The sequence below is a fragment of the Balaenoptera physalus genome, assembly GCF_965194825.1.
Source record: "Balaenoptera physalus genome assembly, chromosome: 2".
Lineage (NCBI taxonomy): Eukaryota > Metazoa > Chordata > Mammalia > Artiodactyla > Balaenopteridae > Balaenoptera > Balaenoptera physalus.
In genome coordinates, this window is record NC_138883.1 from 43,028,123 (window position 1) to 43,034,642 (window position 6,520).

Consider the following 6,520-nt stretch of genomic DNA (forward strand, 5'->3'; position numbering starts at 1 on the left):
TTCTTAGAGCAAAGCAGAGAAATGTTCTTATACTCTTACAAAGCCCAGAGAAAACGGTAGGGGAGAGGGTTTCCCTCCACCCTTGGCGGCCTGGTTCTAAACCAGTATATTGATGGCATCCCCTTCATCCACCTATTCTAACAAAAAAGAAGGAACTTGCGCTCTAAGGGTTTCACCTTTAAGCTCAGGTCGGAATTTTACAGAAGCATTAGTACTCTTTTTGAGTGTGACTCTATTTAGTGGAATTAAGGATAAGACTGATTAACTATTATTTGTTGAGCTCTATATGTCCCAAGTACTCAGTTAAATACTGCTGGCTGATAAAACGGTGAAGGAGACATTTACATTCAGTGGGAAGAAATAGGCAACAAAGAGTAAATAGGCAAATAGTTGCATCTTGTGGTAAAAGAGAAGAGACAATGGAAGTTTGAACTTTAGACCTATTATTGATACTTGAGGAATGACTTTCTGAATGGGTGATATTTAAACTGAAACTTGGGATTGTTATCGGAATATAAACTTGGCTTGTTATAGGAACTGTCAGATCAGTGTGGCCTGTCATAGAGATTAAGTGGGGGAGAGTGACAGGAAGTGAAATCAGAGAGGTGGACGTGGGATCAGAACTTGTAGTGATTTGGATTTTAATCTGATTTTAAATGGAAAGCCATCAGCGTTTTTTTTTTTTTAACTGCTAAATACTTCAGTGTGTATTTCCCCAAAATCAAGAGCATCATTTTACATATCCACAGTAAAACTATGAAAATCAGAAAATTAACAATACTTTTTTCTGATCTGCAGACTTCATTTAGATTTTGGCAAATCTCTCAGTAATACCCTTCATAGCAAAAGAAAATCCAAGATCACACATTGCATTCAGTTGTCATGTCTCTAGTCTCCTTTAATCTGGAAAATTGTTTCTTAATATTTCTTTAGGTTTCATGGCATTAACACTTTTGAAGAATACAAAACATTTACTTTGTAGAATATTCTGCAGTTTAGGTTTGTGTGACTTTTTTCATGATTAGATTCGGGTGATGCATTTTTTGTCAGGAATGCCACAAAAGTAACCTTGTATTCATATTAGAATCTTGTATTAGGAGGCACATGATGTCAGTTTGTTCCACTACAGATGATGTTAACTTTGATCACTTACTTAAGATTTCTCCACTATAGTTTCAATTTTGCCCTTTGTAATTAATAAATATCTTGTGAAGAAACACCTTGAAACTATGTAAATATCCTGCAACTCCTTCACCTTTCACCCACTAATTATAGTATCCCATGATTCATATTTGAATCAATTATTATGATAATGGTTGCCAAATGGTGATTTTCTAATTCCGTCATTCCTTCCACAGTTAATGATTGGCTTTCTACCATGAGGTCATCAGCAGTTTTTTAAGCAGAATGATATGATCTAATTTATTAAATGATCTCTCTTGCTTCTGTGTGAAGAATGATAAATACAGGGAAGAACAGAAGCACAGAGACTAGTTGGAAAGCTATTGCAGTCCGGTGGGCAAGCAGTAATGGAGAATGAGCAGAGTGGCAGCAGTGGAGGTGGAAATACGTGGATGGATTTTAGAAGTGTAGGGCTTGCTGAAAAATTAGATGTAGAAAGTGAGAGAGAAAGAGGAAATTCAATTGCTTCTTTCTGCTAATGAAGCATTATAATTAAAGGTTAGTTTTTATTCTTGAACAAATGGATAAAGAAAGGATTTGGATATACTTGGAAGAGTAGCCATTTAATTTGCCTAACCCTCACTGAAATATTCTAGTTGCAATTTTTTCATGAAGGGTCCTGAGTTAGACCAGGGTAGGCCAAGAAAGTGCTGAAGAAAGCTGAAGAGTATAGTCCTAGGAGGGTTCACCTTGAAGGTAAACTACAAGTACTCCAAACTTGTTTAGGGATCCAGTTAAACTCTTAATTAACTTTCCTGCTTGTGTGTGATAAATACAATTTGAATGTCTAATGCCTACTGTGTATTCATTAATAATTATGAATTTGGAGCTCTTTCTGAACTCGATGAACTGCCTATTTTGGGGCTGGATTGTTGATATATCTCGTGTCTTGGAAGAATACATTGAATTGTGGTCTAAGGTTTGTGATTGTTTGCCTGATTCATTAGAAGACTTAAAAGGTGTGAGTATGGATGTGTTTGTTTTAATTACTTTAAATTACTTTGGAAGTAGTGCATATAATATCGGTATGTAATCTACACATCTTTCTTATAGGGTGATAAGGTTTTTCTGGTTAACAGAGTCTGGTTTATACTTCCATCTATTAGAATACATGACACAGTGCTTTGCACATGATAGGTACTTATTAAATGTGTTGAAAATGCAAATAAATACAAATTCACTTCCCAGTTACATTCTGCCAAGTTATAAAATAGTCAAAATAAGCCAGAATTTGCAACTGCAGGAAAAAATTGTTGGTGAATAATTGCATTAATATTTCAAGCTTGGAAATTTTAAATATTCTACTTAAATCCTAGGTGCACTTTGAGGAATCTAAACATATTTTTGCCATAGCTTATTATTATGTGTTAATTAAGTAGCTCGGAAATGTGATGCCCAATGTGTTTAACTTCTAAATACTGTGTTTTAGGGTTTCAGGGATAGTATCCTAAGGATTCTGTTACTCCCAGGTTTACAATTAGGCTTTAGCGTGCTGTCCTGAGCAGTAGGATAGACACCACTCGCATCACAGAAATCTGCAGAGTGCCTTATCTAGAGAACTTCACTAGTATCTCAGAATATATGTATTTCCATAAAAGATTATTCCATTGTCTCAGCTTGTCATAATTTGGTCAGAATCAGTTCTTCTCCTTTTCTCCTAGAATTAACTTTCTTTGCCATAAGACTCACAAGTCTCTACAATCCTTTCCTCTCAGCTTGTCTCTTGAGATGGATGGTAATGCCAACCTCTCAGGGTCCTATCTTTCAATTGTCAGGCAGTTACCGGAAAGAGGAGTTAATTTTAACTGAACGAGTATCCCCTTCCTCAATTTAACTTTCCTTGACTGGATCATATTAAAGGAAAATAGCTAAGCTCCATTTTTCTTCCGTGTGTGTAACTAACTTTATTAAAAACTTTGTTTTTTAACGCCGCGCCCAAAATTGTAGGAATCCATTATGCCATTTGATAGAAAGTGAACAGTCTTGATACGTGTTTATGTAAAGAAGATAACGTATTGGGCAGTAAATATTTTAAAACACTTCAGAAAAAGAGATTCAGTGATTCTGTAATGAGAAACGCGTGTTTTCAGTGCCTTTGGAATACACACGCACTAAAAATTATTAAACCTAAGTACAATTAAAGAACTGTTTCAAAGAATTTAAGAAACTAATTTGGAGGTTATAGTATGACAAAGAATTAAAGGAAAACAAAATCAAATATATTCAACACTTCAAGGGAAGAGAAAATAAGCTTGGTTCCTAAGTGCCCGGCTAGCTCAGTCGGTAGAGCATGGGACTCTTAATCCCAGGGTCGTGGGTTCGAGCCCCACGTTGGGCGCAGTGTACCTTTTGTTACAGCACTTCATTTGCCTTGAATATTTTGAGGTCTCTCCACAGCAGTATAATTAAGAACGGTTTGGTTTTCTTTTTTTTTTAACCGGATTAATTTAGATACTGTCAATATTAACCAGATCTTCGGAAAAAAGACCAGTTTGCAAACGAAACAGTTCTCAAACGGCGCTTGCGCACTTAAAAGCACAAGTTTTTCTTCCTTTCCCGGATCCCTCGCCTACCTCCTCCGTAAAGCACAGAAGAAACTGAAAAGGCTACTGTTTAAAGTTGAATTTGATTTTCTGTGTTACTGTGCATACCTGCATTATTGCTGATAGAGGGCAGTGTTTTATTTTATCGGAACAAAATTATGAGCCTCAATATTGGCAGCTTTTCTAAAACAAGCGATCCTATGTAAAAGCAGTTAGAGAGTCGGAGGACTTCGAAGAAAGTGCTTTCTTGTTTATTTTACTTTTTTTCTTCTCAATATAGGGCTTGTCCTGGGGTGGAGGTGGGGGAATGTCTTGTGGAGAAATACACAGTGAGAAATGTTTCATTCTGTTGTGAGATCCAGACAACCAGGGCACAATCAGGTTTTCTCCCATTGTTTGTGGGACTGTGTTTGGAATCTAACCATCCAATTGGATAGATATTAGGGAAATTAATATTCCGGTAGAGGGGAGGCTCTTTGAAACAGAAGCACAAAACAACTGAGACGTGAAATTTCGAATAGGCAATTAGATATTGTGGGAGGCAGGACCGCCTTTTTTGCCTCTTCACGGAGAACTTTGAAGTAATCAGGAAGAGAATGTCCACATCACAGCCAGGCACGTTCCAGGAGCTCACTCACCCGACCCTGCAGGTGAACGACGCATGCTCCTACCTAAAGCACTAGTTCCTGTACTCGGCGTGTTACCCACTAGCTTTTCTCCTACTAAACGACCCATTTGTCTCTCCTCGGTTTTTCCCTTCAACGTACAAACATGCTGTTAATTCTCTATCTTAAAACAAAACGAAAACTTTGACCTAGTTCCCCTGCAGGCTACCGTTCTACTGTATTTCTCTGTTCCTCTTTGGGGCAAGTTACCCCACAGTCGCCTAAGGTCACATTCCTCTCCTCCCATCTCTTAAACCTGACAATACCCTTCAGCCAAAAAAAAAAAAAAAATCCTTGCAGCGAGGGAGACCTGTGGGGTGTCTCAGTAAGAGGGAGTTAGAAAGAACCTATTATAGGATTGGGGCTATAGTCGTGGAATTTTGCGGAGGGTCTAAGGAAGTGAGGGTTCCTTCTGGATTGGGTGTTCTCAGAAAGCAAGGGCAATTCTATCATCTAAATAAATCTTACCTATAGGGAAAGCCGACTAAAGGAGGGATAAAGCTGAAACTGGTAAAGTCACTCATTTAGCAGGAGAGGATGAAGTTTGGTGTTTTGAGTTGGACAGGGACCAACTTGTCTAAAGTGAATGGTTCTGTGAGATGCCAATTCCAAGTCCAGGCCTCCCCACTTGTGACAAACCCACTATAAATCAGGGGTTCCCACAATCTCTCCTGAGGTTTGTTAATTTCCTAGAATAGCTCACAGAACTCCAGAAAACAGTTTACTTATTCCTGGTTTATTATAAAGGATACAACTCAGGAGCAGCCAAATGGGAGAGATGCATAGGGCAAGGTATGGGGAAGGAGCGTGCAACTCCCACATCCTCTCCTTGGCATGGTACTCTCCCAGCACCTGAATATGTTCGCCATCCTGGAAGCTCTGTGAACCCTGTATTTTAAGGATTTTTATGGAGGCTTCATCACACAGGCATGATCAGTTATTGATCAATTTCCAAGTTCTGTTTCTAATCATGACTTAGACTTTCTGGCGACCACACCTCATCCAGAAGTCATCCAGGAGCCCTCCAAGAGTTGCCTCATTAGAACATGACACTCCTACTACCCAGGAAATTCCAAGGGATTTAGAAGCTCTAAGATGCTCCTAACACCCTCATCACGCAGGAATTGACAAGGATTTTAGGAGCTCTGTGTCAGAAACTAGGGGCAGACACCAAATATATATTTCTTATTATGTCACACTTGCCTAATTTGTCTTTGAGTCACTATAAGCCCAACCACAATCACTCTGACAACTACCCCACCATCGACTTTATCCTACACTATTTTTTCTATAGAAGGTATCATCTTCTTTTATTATTACCTCTCTCCACTTTCACCCACACGCTTGGAATGTTGGTCCACAAAGGCAGGATTTTTGTCTTCGCTCACGGATGTATCTCAAGCACCTAAATTAGTATCTGGCAGATGTTCAGTAAGTATGTGTTGAATTAGTGAATTAAGAAGGGTGTATTAGTTTCCTAGGGCTGCCATAAACAAAGTACCCCAAACGGAGTTACTTAAAAGAAATGTATTGTCTCACAATTCTGGAGGCTAGAAGCTTGAAATCAAGGTGTAGGCAGAGTCATGCTCTCAAAGGCTGTCTTGAAAAATCTGTTCTTTGCTTCTTTGTTAGCTTTCTGCTGTCATCAGCAACCCTTGGTATTCCTTGGTTTGCAGGTGCCTAACTCCAATCTCTGCCTCCGTTGTTACATGCTTTCTCCTTGTGTTTCTGTCTCACATGGCATTTTCCTTTTTGTATAAGGACACCAGTCATAGTGCCTGATTAGGGCTCACCCTAATAACCCCATCTTAATTTGATTACATCTGCAAAGACTTTATTTCCAAGTAAGGCCACGTTCACAGGTTAGGAGTTAGGACTTCAACATACCTCTCTGGGGCACACAATTCAACCCTTAAAAGAGGGCTCCATTCCTTAACCTCAGCCACTGGGTATCTGCCACTTTATAGCTTTCTATAAAGCTATATTTCAGCTTATATTTTGTATTATTCAATAATGACAATCTTTAATAATCAGAATCCTACAAAAGACAATTTTATGTTTACTACAAGAGATAATGTTAATAAAATACTGAATCCTTAAAACTGACAATGAGTACACCTATTCCTGGCC